The sequence below is a fragment of the Grampus griseus genome (genome assembly GCF_964374135.1).
Source record: "Grampus griseus genome assembly, chromosome: 1".
Classification (NCBI taxonomy): Eukaryota; Metazoa; Chordata; class Mammalia; order Artiodactyla; family Delphinidae; genus Grampus; species Grampus griseus.
In genome coordinates, this window is record NC_139017.1 from 128,324,888 (window position 1) to 128,339,379 (window position 14,492).

General features: G+C 36.1%; 1 pseudogene across 1 annotated transcript in view; it reads left to right on the forward strand.

Moving 5' to 3' along the window:
* Positions 1–243: 243 nt before the first annotated feature.
* The window catches only part of LOC309829973 (very-long-chain (3R)-3-hydroxyacyl-CoA dehydratase 1-like), a 151,808-nt pseudogene continuing 137,559 nt past the window's right edge, over positions 244–14,492 (forward strand). Inside the window, exon 1 of the transcript in view lies at positions 244–959. The product of the transcript in view is annotated as a very-long-chain (3R)-3-hydroxyacyl-CoA dehydratase 1-like (transcript). The remainder of the gene's footprint in view (positions 960–14,492) is intronic.

A 14,492-nucleotide genomic window follows, 5' to 3' on the forward strand; every position in this document is an offset into this window, starting at 1 on the left:
ATGCTATGAGACTAGAAATCAACTATAGAAATAAAGACTGCAAAATATACAAACACATGGAGGCTAATCAATATGCTACTAAACAACCAATGGATCACTGAAGAAATAAAAAATATCTGGAAACAAATGAACATGAAAACACAATAATTCAAAATCTATGGGGCTGGAGGTGCCCGCTCCTTCCCCTGTGGGTGGCTGGGCTGGCAGTGCTGAGCTCCCTGTGTGTGGCACACGGGGCGCCTGATGGATGCAGTGGCAACGGGTGGTGGTGCTTCAGCGGTGTGCTCAGCTGGGCCCCCTCCCACTCCCCTGCTCCTCTCATCCACATCCCCTGGCTGTGCAGCCACCATGGCGTCTGGTGAGGAGGACAGCACCAATGGCAGCACCTCAGAGGCCGTGGGCAAGAGGAAGTGCCTGGGCTTGTTGGCCACTGCCTGGCTCACCTTCTACAGCATCACCATGACTGCAGGGCGGCTGGTACTGGCTACTACATGCACTGTAGTTAAAAATGTACTGGTTGTTACATTTTTATATGGAAAAAGGAATACACAAAGGTTTATATAAAAGTATTTAGAAGACACTTAAATTTTCCCAGACATTTGCCTTGCTTGCGGAATTGTACCTACTTCTGTGCTTGTGGCTGGGGTCCAAGTGAGTTCAAGAATCTTTATGGTGTGGCTCTTTACTCACAGTATAAAACTAATATAATTTTTTTATCATTTATATCCTGTCAGAGTTGCTGGTGAACTTCTTACGATATATGCTGCCTTACCATATGTGAAGAAAAAAGGAATGTTCTCAATAAGACTTCCGAATAAATACAATGCTTCTTTTGACTACTATTATTTCCTTATTATAACCATGGCCTCATATATACCATTGTTACCACAATCTACTTTCATATGTTACATCAGAGAAGAAAGGTGCTTCATGGAGAGGTGATTATTGAAAGGGAAGATGTAATGATTCCTACAACAAGGTGTTTTTTGCAGAATAACCAGGATTACTTGAGTCTAAGGGTTAATAAAAGGAATAAACAGCTTCATGAAAAAAAATATCTGTGGGATGTAGCAAAATCAGTTCTAAGAGGGAAATTTAGAGTGATAAAGTCTACCTCTGGAAACAAAAAAAATCTCAAAATTTCAAACCTTACACCTAAAGGAATTAGAAAAAGAAGAACAAACAAAACCCCAGAAGAAGCAGAAGAAAAGAGATCATAAAGATCAGAGCAAAAATAAATGAAATAGAGACTAAAAAGAAAAGAAAAGAAAAGATCAATGTAACTAAGAGCTCATTCTTTGAAAAGATAAATAAAATTGATAAGGCTTTAACCAGACTCACCAAGAAAAATAGAATGATGACTCAAATCAATAAAATCAGAAATGAAAAAGGAAAATTTGCAATTGACATCACAGAAATACAAAGACTCAAGAGATTACTACAAACAACTACATGCCACCAAAATGGACAATTCAGAAAAAATGGGCAAATTCTGAGAAATCTACAGTCTCCCATGACTGAACCAGGTTTAAATAGAAAATATGAACAGACCAATTACCAGTAATGAAATTGAATCAGTAATTTAAAAAATTTTACAAAAACAAAGGTCCAGCACCAGATGGTTTCACAGGTGAATTCTACAAAACATTTAAAGAAAAGTTAACACCTATCCTTTTCAAACTATTTCAAAAAATTGCAGAGTAAGGAGTACTTCCAAACTCATTCTACAAGGCCAGCGTCACCCTCATACCAAAACTAAACAAAAATATCATCACAAAAAAGAAAATTATAGACCAGGGTCCCTGACAAACATATATGCAAAAATTCTCAAAAAATATTAGCAAACTGAATCTAACAATACATTAAAAGGATCATACACCATGATCAAGTGGGATTTGTCCCAGGGTTGCAAGGCTGGTTCAATATCTGCAAACCAATCAGTGTGATACATTACATTAACAATTTGAAGAATAAAAATCATAAGATCTCCATAGTGGCTGTATCAATTTACATTCCCATAAACAGTACAAGTGGTTTCCCTTTTCCCCACACCCTCTCCAGCATTTATTGTTTGTAGATTTTTTGATGATGGCCATTCTGACTGGTGTGAGGTGATATCTCATTGTAGTTTTGATTTACATTTCTCTAATGATTAGTGATATTGAGCATCTTTTCATGTGTTTGTTGGATATCTGTATATCTTCTTTGGAGAAATGTCTGCTTAGGCCTTTTGCCATTTTTGGATTGGTTTGTTTATTTTTCTGATATTGAGCTGCATGAGCTGCTTGTATATTTTGGAGATTAATCCTTTGTCAGTTGCTTCATTGGCAAATATTTTCTCTCATTCTGAGGGTTGTCTTTTCATCTATTTTATGATTTCCTTTGCTGTGCAAATGCTTTGAAGTTTCATTAGGTCCCATTTGTTTATTTTTGTTTTTATTTCCATTTCTTTAGGGGGTAGGTCAAAAAGGATCTTGCTGTGATTTATGTCATAGAGTGTTCTGCCTATGTTTTCCTATAAGAGTTTGATAGTGTCTGGCCTTACATTTAGATCTTTAATCCATTTTGAGTTTATTTTTGTGTATGGTGTTAGGGAGTGTTCTAATTTCATTCTTTTACATGTAGCTGTCCAGTTTTCCCAGCACCACTTATTGAAGAGGCTGTCTTTTCTCCATTATGTACTCTTGCCTCCTTTATCAAAGATAAGGTGACCAAATGTGCGTGGGTCTATCTCTGGGCTTTCTATCCTGTTCCATTGATCTATCTTTCTGTTTTTGTGCCAGTACCATACTGTCTTGTTTACTGTAGCTTTGTAGTATAGTCTGAAGTCAGGGAGTCTGATTCCTCCACCTCCGTTTTTCCTTCTCAAGATTGCTTTGGTTATATGGGGTTTTTTGTGTTTCCATACAAATTGTGCAATTTTTTGTTCCTAGTTCTGTGAAAAGTGCCAGTGGTAGTTTGATAGGGATTGCATTGAATCTGTAGTTTGCTTTGGGTAGTAGAGTCATTTTCACAATGTTGTTTCTTCCAATCCAAGAACATGGTATGTCTATCCATCTGTTTGTATCATCTTTAATTTCTTTTATCAGTGTCTTACAGTTTTCTGCATACAGGTCTTTTGTCTCCTTAGGTAGGTTTATTCCTAGGTACTTTATTCTTTTTTTGCAATGGTAAATGAGAGTGTTTCCTTAATTTCTCTTTCAGATTTTTCATCATTAGTGTATAGGAATGCAAGAAATTTCTGTGCATTAATTTTTGTATCCTGCTACTCTACTGAATTCATTGATTAGCTCTAGTAGTTTTCTGGAGGCATCTTTAGGATTCTCGGTGTATAGTATCATGTCATCTGCAAAGAGTGACAGTTTTACTTCTTCTTTTATGGTTTGGATTCCTTTTATTTCTTTTTCTTCTCTCATTGCTATGGCTAAAACTTCCAAAACTATGTTGAATAATAGTGGTGAGAGTGGGCAACCTTGTCTTGTTCCTGGCCTTAGAGGAAATGGTTTCAGTTTTTCACCATTGAGAACGATGTTGGCTGTGGGTTTGTCATATATGGCCTTTATTATGTTGAGGTAAGTTCCCTCTATGCCTACTTTCTGGAGGATTTTTATCATAAATTGGTGATGGGTATTGTCAAAAGCTTTTTCTGCATCAGCTGAGATTATCACATGGTTTTTATCCTTCAGTTTGTTAATATGGTGTATCACATTGTTTGATTTGTGTATATTGAAGAATCCTTGCATTCCTGGGATAAACCCAACTTGGTCACGGTGTATGATCCTTTTAATGAGCTGTTGGATTCTGTTTGCAAGTATTTTGTTGAGTATTTTTGCAGCTATGTTCATCAGAGATATTGGCCTGTATGGAGGTTCCTTAAAAAACTAAAAATAGAACTACCATATGACCCAGAAATCCCACTACTGGGCACATACCTTGAGAAAACCATAATTCAAAAAGAGTCATGTACCACAATGTTCATTGCAACACTATTTACAATAGCCAGAACGTGGAAGCAACCTAATTGTTCATCAACAGAGAATGGATAAAGAAGATGTGGCAATATATACAATGGAATATTACTCAGCCATAAAAAGGAACGAAATTGAGTTATTTGTAGTGAGGTGGATGGACCTAGAGTCTGTCATACAGAATGAAGTAAGTCAGAAAGAGAAAAACTAATATGCTAACCCATATGTATGGAATGTAAAAAAAATGCTTCTGAAGAGCCTAGGGGCAGGACAGGAATAAAGACACAGATGTAGAGAATGGACTTGAGGACACAGGGAGGGGGAAGGATAAGCTGGGATGAAGTTAGAGAGTAAAACTGACATACATACACTACCAAATGTAAAATAGATAGCTAGTGGGAAGCAGCTTCATGGCACAGGGAGATCAGCTTGGTGCTTTGTGACCACCTAGAGGGGTGGGATAAGGAGGGTGCTAGGGAAATGCAAGAGGGAGGGGATATGGGGATATACATATACATATAGCTGATTCACTTTTTTATACAGAAGAAACTAACACAGCACTGTAAAGCAATTATACTCCAATAAAGATGTTAAAAAAATCGTATGATCTTCTCAATAGAGCAGAAAAAGGTTTTGACAAAATTCAACATTAATTTATGTTGATAAACATGCTTATAAAGTATGACATACTTAAAAAGTATGTCAACATACTTTCTAAAAAGTCTCCAGAAAGTGGGTATAGAAGGAACATACTTCAAAATAATAAAGGCATGTGAGCCTTTAGGCACACAGCTAACATCATACTCAATGGTGAAAAGCTGAAAGCATTTCCTGTAAGTTCAGGAATGACAAGGATGCCTACTCTTGCCACTTTTACTCAACATATTATTAGAAGTGCTAGCCACTGCAAACTGGCAAGAAAAATAAGTAAAAAGAATCCAAATTGGAAAGGAAGAAGTTAAACTGTCACTGTTTGCTGATGACAATATTATACACAGAAAATATAAAGATGTCACCAAAAAACTACTAGAGCTCATCAATGAATTTAGTGAAGTTTCAGGATACAAAATTAATATACAGAAATCTGTTGCACTACTTCAACAACAACGTATCAGAAAGAGAAATTAAGGAAACAATCCTATTTGCAATCATATCAAAAAGAATAAAATACCTAGGAATAAATCTAACATAGGTAGTTAAAGATCTGTACTTGGAAAACTTTAAGACACTGATGAACGACATCGAAGACAACACAAAGAGATGGAAAGATATACCATGTTCATGGTTTGGAAGAACTGATATTGTTAAAGTGACCATACCACTGAACGCAGCCTAAAGGTTCAATGCAATGCCTATCAAAATACTAATGGCATTTTCCACAGAACCAGAACAAATAATTTTTAAATTCGTATCAAAACACAGAAGACCCTGAATAGCTAAAACAATCTTGAGAAAGAATAACAGAGCTGGAGGTATCATGTTCCATGACTTCATACTATACTACAAAGCTGCAGTAATCAAAACAGTATGGTACTGGCACAAAAAGAGATATATAGATCAATGGAATAGACAGTCCAGAAACGAACTCACACTTATGTGGTCAATTTATTACAAAGGAGGCAAGAATATACAAAGGCAAAAAAGCCTTTTCGAGAAATGGTGTTGGGAAAACTGGACAGCTACATGCAAACAAATCAAACTGTACTGCTTTCTCACACCATTACAAAAATAAACTCAAAATGGATTAATGACTTACCATCAATAAAATCACACCATTACAAAAGTAAACTCAAAATGGATTAATTGCTTAAATGTAAGTCATGAAGCCATAAAAATTCTAGAAGAAAACATAGGCAGAGCACTCTTTGACATAAATTGTAGCAATAGTTTTTTGTATCTGTCTCCTATGGCAAAGGGAACAAAAGTAAAAATAAACAAATGGGACCTAATTAAACTTAAAAGCTTTTGCATAGCAAAGGAAACCATTGGCAAAACAAAAAAACAACCTACTGAATGGGAGAACATATTCGCAAATGATATGACGAATAAGGGGTTAATATCCAAAATCTACAAACACCTCATACAACTCAGTATCAAAAAAATATACAACCTGATTAAAAAATCGGCAAGAGACCTGAATAGACATTTTTTCGAAGAAGACATACAGATGGCCAACAGGTCCATGAAAATATATTCAACATTGCTAATCATCAGAGAAATGTAAATCAAAACCACAATGAGATATCACCTCACACCTGTCAGACTGTCTATCATCAAAATGACCACAGATAACAAATGCTGGTGTGGATGTGGAGAAAAGGGAACACTTGCACACTGTTGGTGGGAATGTAAATTTTTGCAGCCACTACGGAAAACAGTATGAAATTTCCTCAAAAAACTAAAAATAGAACTATCTGCAATTCCACTCCTGGGTATGTATTTGAAAAAACTGAAAATACTCATTCAAAAAATATACAAGCACCCTGATATTTATAGCAGCATTATTTACAATAGCCAAGATATGGAAGTGTCCATCAGAAGATGAATGGATAAAGAAGAAGTGGTATATATATACAGTGGAATACTACTCAGCCATAAAAAAGAATGAAATTTTGCTATTTGCAGCAACGTGGATGATCCTGGAGGGTATTATGCTTAGTGAACTAAGTCAGACAGAGAAAGACAACTACTATATGTTATCACTTATATGTGAAATCTAAAAAATAAAGCAAACGAATATAAAAAAACAGAAGCAGTTTCACAGATATAGAGGACAATCTAGTGGTTAGCAGTGGGGAGAAGGAAGGTGGGGGAAAGATGGAGGTAGGAGATTAAGAGGTACAAACTACTATATATAAAATAAATAAGCTACAAGGATATATTGTACAGCAGAAGAAACATAGCCAACATTTTATAATAACTTTAAATGGAGTATAATCGATAAAATTGTAAATCACTATGTTGTACACCTGAAATTAATATAATATTGTAGCTATCTAGGAAAAGAGAGACCTTAAATAAAAAGTCATACAATTAATGTACAGTTATGAAATCGGCTTAGAGAGTTTTAGGTGAGAATTAAAGGGAGTTCATCTCATGTCCACAGGTTCGGAATTCTGGATCTAATCTTTCTAGTTTAGAAAATCCAGTTTTAAAAAAGCAGGATCAGGGACTTCCTTGGTGGGGCAGTGGTTAAGAATCTGCCTGCCAATGCAAGGGACATGGGTTCGAGCCCTGGTCCAGGAAGATCCTACATGCTGCGGAGCAAATAAGCCTGTGTGCCACAACTACTGAGTCTGAGCTCTAGAGCTGACAAGCCACAACTACTGAGCCCATTGGCCACAACTACTGAAGCCCACGCACCTAGAGCCCATGCTCTGCAACAAGAGAAGCCACCACAATGAGAAGCCTGTGCACCGCAAGGAAGAGTAGCCCTCTCTTGCCACAACTAGAGAAAGCCTGCATGCAGCAACAAAGATCCAATGCAGCCAAAAATAAAATAAATAAATAAATAGCAGGTACACAGACTGGCTTTTTAAAATAAAAACATGATAGTGTTCAGGAGGTAACAGATACCGATTATCCACATGTTTTTTTCATCTTTTCTATATTAATTCTTCTATTTATACCCACTCAATATGTAAAACGCAGCTGCCTGTGCAGTTCTCCTAGTTGTAAATGACACAACAAAGTCTTAGCTTAATTAAAAGACTATAAACAGTGGGTGGGGAAATCCCAGCTTCTTTTCCTTTTCTTCTGCTATCAATGGGGTTAGGATAGCTCTTCACCCAACTTTGCCTTCGGATGCCTGTCACAGGCATTCTCAGTACCACCAGATAATGAGAGGTATTATCAAGTCAGGGGGAGGGAGAAAAAGGCTTATTTTCCAATTATGAATGTACTGATTCATTAACACTTGACTTGAGCATTCATTTTAGATTCAGGTTGTCATGGACTTGCATTTAAACAATAGTGGCATGTTGATCTCTGCCATCTTTCAACAATCTTGCACGGGATGTCATTTAAGAAACAGCAGAAAGAGGAGCTGAAAAGGAGTAAAATATTCATGGCCAAAGTCAAAATTATATAAGCTGGCTGAGGAACCCTAATTCTTTTTACTCATCTTTGGCAAATCTCAAAATGTAGTACGATAATGGCTTATTGTACAAACTTTAAACTAGACACTAAGAAATCCAAAGTAGAGAGCTCATTACCTCATCCAAAATCTACCTAAAGTCATGGAAAAGTTAATGGTAGTATTAGTAAAGCATCAAGTTACAAGAGTTTAAATATTTACTGTGATATTTATTTTTCAATATTTATGAATGTACCCAATATTTCTATAAGACTATACCTCCTTAGTGATGCAGCACCAAAAATATAGTCAATTTCCATAGAAAGCATCATATTACTTTAATTAATATTTATTGCTCAAGTAACCATCTCAAACTATTTTTCTTAATCTAAATTTGCTTTGGATTTAGGAGAATATTTTATCCTTTATTTGTCATACATCAGTGACTGAGATACCACTTTCAAAATTTTTGTCCATCTCCAGGCATCAACTTTATTTTCTTCATATTTTTGTTTAAATTGACTAATTTTATTTTAATTAACTTGACTTAAGTAATAATATGATTAAAGTCAAGGGATTGGTATGATAGCTGTAATTTTTCAAATAACCATTAAATTAAAACCCAGAGGGCTTCCCTGGTGGCACAGTGGTTGAGAGTCTGCCTGCCGATGCGGGAGACACGGGTTCGTGCCCCGGTCCGGGAGGATCCCACATGTTGCGGAGCGGCTGGGCCCGTGAGTCATGGCCGTTGAGCCTGCGCGTCTGGAGCCTGTGCTCCGCAACGGGAGAGGCCACACAGTGAGAGGCCCGCGTACCACAAAAAAAAAAAAAAAAAAAAACCCCAGGGGCTTTCCTGGTGGCGCAGTGATTGAGAGTCCGCCTGCAGATGCAGGGGACATGGGTTCGTGCCCCGGTCCGGGAAGATCCCACATGCCGCGGAGCGGCTAGGCCTGTGAGCCATGGCTGCTGAGCCTGCGCGTCCGGAGCCTCTGCTCCGCAATGGGAGAGGCCACAACAGTGAGAGGCCCATGTACTGCAAAAATAAATAAATAAATAAATAAAATAAAAATAAAACCCAGAGTGTAGAGTTCATAATTGTTATTACCTGGAGTGTTAGTTCAAGGCAAGCTATAACTCTTGTTGCTTTTAAGCTGCTGAAAACTGAGATTTTCTGCTTTTTATTACGAATAACTTAGCCTATCCTGAATGATGAGGTACAAAATTTTTATATTAATGGTTGTGCACCACCCCTCAAATTTTGCATTCAAAATTTCCTAAAATCCTTTAGTGGCTGCAAAAGTAAAAACTCACAAAGTGAGAACATAAGAAGGCCAGCAAAAAGTGACTAGGAGGAAGAAATTTTAATAGCTACATGGAGCTGGGGAGAAAGAGTTCAAAATTCAAATTCTGTCAAGTTAGAAGGGTTTGGTGAACATCTCAGACTTTTCACTAAAACCTCAGAAAAGCCATACCTTATAAGTAAGCCCAGGACTAAGGGCTCCAGTCTAGAATTAAATGCAAAATGAAAATAAATCCATTATAACAGAACTTAAAACAAGCTTCCACTTATGATTAACGTGATTCATATGTGTGGTTACTAGAGGCTGAGAGTGGGAGGAGGGAGAATTGGAGCAAGGTCATCAAAAGGTACAAATTTCCACTAAAAAGACAAATAAGTACTAGAGGCATAATGTAGAACATGATGACTATATTTAACACTGCTTGATACACAGGAAAGTTGTTAAGCGTAAATCCTAAGAGTTCTCATTACAAGGAGAATTTCCCCCCTCCTTTTCCCCTTTCTTCTTTTCTTTATATTATATCTATATGAGATAATGTATTCTACCTTAACCTATTGTGATAATCATTTCATAATATATGTAAATCAAACTATCATGCTCTATGCCTTAAACTTATCTGGTGATGTATGCCAATTGTTTCTCAATAAAACTGAAAAAAAATTAATGTGATCCACCAATAGCTTAACTCTCTGTTAGTACAAATTCAACTTTCTTTCAAAAATACAGTATCTCTATAATGTTTCATCCATACTGTCCAGGATAAAATAAGGTATTACTAGAAATTTGGAGAAACAGGAACATATAAGCAATCAATCAAAGAGAAAACACAGTCAAGAGAAGCAAATCCATAGATGACTTTTATGTTAGCATTGAGACAGGAATTTAAAAACAGCTTTTATAAATATGTTAACGGATTAAAAAGAAAAGATGAGCTGGACTTCCCTCGTGGTGCAGTGGTTAAGAATCTGCCTGCCAATACAGGGGACATGGGTTCGATCCCTGGTCCAGGAAGATCCCACATGCTGCGGAGCAACTAAGCCTGTGTGCCACAACTACTGAGCTCACATGCTGCAACTAGTGAAGCCCATGTGCTCTAGGGCCCGTGTGCTGCAACTACGGAAGCCCATGAGCCTAGAGCCTATACTCCACAACAAGAGAAGCCACCACAATGAGAAGCCTGCAGGCTCCAATGAAGAATAACCCCAGCTAGCCTCAAATAGAGAAAGCCTGTGTGCAGCAATGAAGAACCAATGCAGCCAAAAAAAAAAAAAAAAAAAAAAAAAAAAAGAGCAAAATGGGTGAAAGACAGGGAATCCCAAAAACTAAATGAAAATTATAAAAGAATCAACTTGAAATTCTAGAGCTGAAAAAATACAATATCAAAAAAGAAAACATTAGGACTTCCCTGGTGGTGCAGTTGTTAAGAATCCATCTGCCAATGCAGGGGACACAAGTTCGATCCCTGGTCTGGGAAGATCCCACATGCCACGGAGCAACTAAGCCCGTGTGCCACAACTACTGAGCCTGCACGTCACAACTACTGAAGCCCGTGTGCTCTAGGGCCTGCGTGCTGCAACTAATAAGCCTGCATGCTGCAACTACTAAAGTCTGCACACCTATAACCTGTGCTCCGCAACAAGAGAAGCCACTGCAATGAGAAGCCTGCACACTGCAATGAAGAGTAGCCCCAACTTGCTGCAACTAGAGAAAGCCCATGTGCAGCAACAAAGACCCAACACAACCAAAAAAAAAAAAAAAAGAAAAAGAAAAAATTAATCAATAGAATTTAAAAGACTGGATACTGCAGAAAAATGGACAAACCAATTTAAAGACAAGAGAACAGAAATTATACAAACTGAAGAATAGAGAGAAAGTAATAGAAAAAATTAGCCAAATTGCAGTGACTTGTGGGACAACAAACTGATTGACACATGGGTAATTGGAGTGCCAGAAAAAAAGGAGAGAGTATGGGGTAGAAATTTTCTTCTTAAGAAATAAGATAAAACATTTCATTAATTTAGTGGAAATACATCAACCCACAAATCCAAATAGCTCAGAGAACTCCTAAAAGGATAAATACAAAGAACACCACATCTAAGCAAATGACAGTCCAACTGCTAAGATCCAATGATAAAAAGTAAACTTTTAAAACAGAGAAAATATATAAGAATATCTTATTTTTTATCAGAAAATAATGGCGTTAAACAAAATAGAATGACATCTTTAAAGTGCTGAAATGAAAAACTATCAACTTAGCATTCTATATCCAGTAAAAATATCTTTCAACAATGAAGAAGAATAGAGATTTTTCATATAAAAGAATGGTGAGGGGCTTCCCTGGTGATGCAGTTGTTGAGAGTCCGCCTGCCGATGCAGGGGACATGGGTTCGTGCCCCGGTCCGGGAAGATCCCACATGCTGCGGAGCGGCTGGGCCCGTAAGCCATGGCTGCTGAGCCTGCACGTCCAGAGCCTGTGCTCTGTAATGGGAGAGGCCACAACAGTGAGAGGCCCGTGTACTGCAAAAAAAAAAAAAAAAAAAATGTTAAAAGAAATTCTTGTGTCTGAAAGGAAATGATACCAGGTGGAAATCTGGATCTAGAGGAAGGATTCTGGAACAGCAAAATAGTAAATATGTGGCTACATATAGATTACTATTTTTTCTTTACTTAATTTCTCTTAGGATGATTAAACTTTTAAAGCAAAAATAATAACAGTGTATTATGGAAGTTTATAATATATAAAAGCAAAATATATAACAACAATTGCACAAGCAATAATTACACAGGAGAGGAAGTGAATGAGTTCATACTGTTGTAAGGTACATTATACATAAAAAGGTCATAGGAAGACTTATAGCTAAGAAACTAATAAATAAGATAAAATAACGATATTCAACCCAAAAGAAGATAGAAAAAGAGGAAAAATAAAAAGACAGGATGAATAGAAAACAAATAGCAAAATATGTCAGAATACAAAGAAAAATAGATAAAAATCATAATCAAAGCTGAAGATTTTAATACCCCCTTCTCAGTAATTGATGAAACAAGTAGTAGAAAAAATCAATCAGACTGTGGTAAGACAACCAACATGACTTAACTGACCACTATACAGAGCATCTGCAGTGTATACATTCTTTTCAAGTGCACATTTACCAAGACAGACCATATTTTAACCTGTAAAAAAAAAAAAAACTCAATAGATTTCAAAAGTTAGATATCATAAAGAGTATGTTGTCTGACCACAATAGAATTAAATCAGAATTTAATAATGAAAAATATCTAGAATATTCTAAATATTTAGAAATTGGGTAAAACATTTCTAAATAAATTATGGGTCAAGAAAAAGTCACAAAGAAAATAGAAACTACTTGGAGCTAAATGCTAATAAGAACACTACTTTAAAAATTTGTGGGATACAGCTAAATAAGTGATTAGAGAAACATTTACAGCTTTAAATGAATATATTGAAAAAGAAGACAGTTTTAAAAGCAATGATCTAAGATTTTCACATAAATGTTAGAAAAAGAACATCAAATTAAACACAAAGTACACAGAAGAAAGAAATAGAAAAGAATGAAAATAAAAGAGAAAATAGACAAGCAAAAAAAAAATTAACAGAGCCAATAGTTAATATTTTGAAAATATTAACAAAATAAATAAATCCTACCAATACTAGTCAAAAGAAAAAATAATAAAAACACAAATTATTAATATCAAGAATGAAAAAGATGGAATCACTTGAGATCCTACAGACACTAAAAGGAAATAAGAGAATACTATTAAGAATTGTATGCTAATAAATTCAACAACTGTTAAGAAATGGACAAATTTCTCAAAAATCACCACTTACCAAAACTTACAAAAGAAATAGAAAATCTGAAGGGTCCTACATCTATTTAGAAAATGAGTATGTAATAAAAACATTCCTACAGAGAAAACTTTGGCCCACGTGGCTGTACGCATGAACTCAGTCGTGCATTTAAAGAATAAATATTATCAGTTTCACACAAATTACTCCTGAAAATAGAGAGTGGTAGAAGTTTTTCCAACTTATTTTATGGGGCCAGTAAATCCTAATCCCAAAACCTGACAAAGAGAGTACTAAAATAGACAATAAAATTAATATCCTTCATGCAGAGTAGATGTAAAAATCCTTCACAAGATATTAACAAATGAACTCTTGCAATATATAAAAAAGGTAATACATTATGAGCAAGGGGGTTGATCCCAAGGAATGCAAGGTTGGTTTCACACTTAAAAACGAGTTATTTTGATTCACCACATTACTTAAATAAAGATGAAAATAATATAGTCATCTTTCTGGATGCAAAAAAACCTTTGAAAAAATACATCCCTCCTTTTTAAACAACTTTATTGGAGTACAATTGCTTTACAATGTTGTGTTACTTTCTGCTGTATAACAAAGTGAATCAGCTATATGTATACATATATCCCCATATTCCCTCCCCCTTGCATCTCCCTCCCAGCCTCCCTATCCCACCCCTCTTGGTGGACATAAATCACTGAGCTGATCTCCCTGTGCTATGCAGCTGCTTCCCATTAGCTATCTATATATCTCTCAATCTGTTTGTATCATCTTTAATTTCTTTCATCAGTGTCTTATAGTTTTCTGCATACAGGTCTTTTGCCTCCTAGGTAGGTTTATTCCTACCTATTTTATTCTTTTTGTTGCAATGGTAAATGGGAGTGTTTCCTTAACTTCTCTTTCAGATTTTTCATCATTAGTGTATAGGAATGCAAGAGATTTCTGTGCATTAATTTTGTATCCTGCTACTCTACCGAATTCATTGATTAGCTCTAGTAGTTTTCTGGTAGCATCTTTAGGATTCTCTGTATATAGTATCATGTCATCTGCAAAGAGTGACAGTTTTACTTCTTCTTTTACAGTTTGGATTCCTTTTATTTCTTTTTCTTCTCTGATTGCTGTGGCTAAAACTTCCAAAACTATGTTGAATAACAGTGGTGAGAGTGGGCAACCTTGTCTTGTTCCTGACCTTAGAGGAAATGGTTCCAGTTTTTCACCATTGAGAACGATGTTGGCTGTGGGTTTGTCATATATGGCCTTTATTATGTTGAGGTAAGTTCCCTCTATGCCTATGTTCTTGAGGGTTTTTATCATAAATGGGT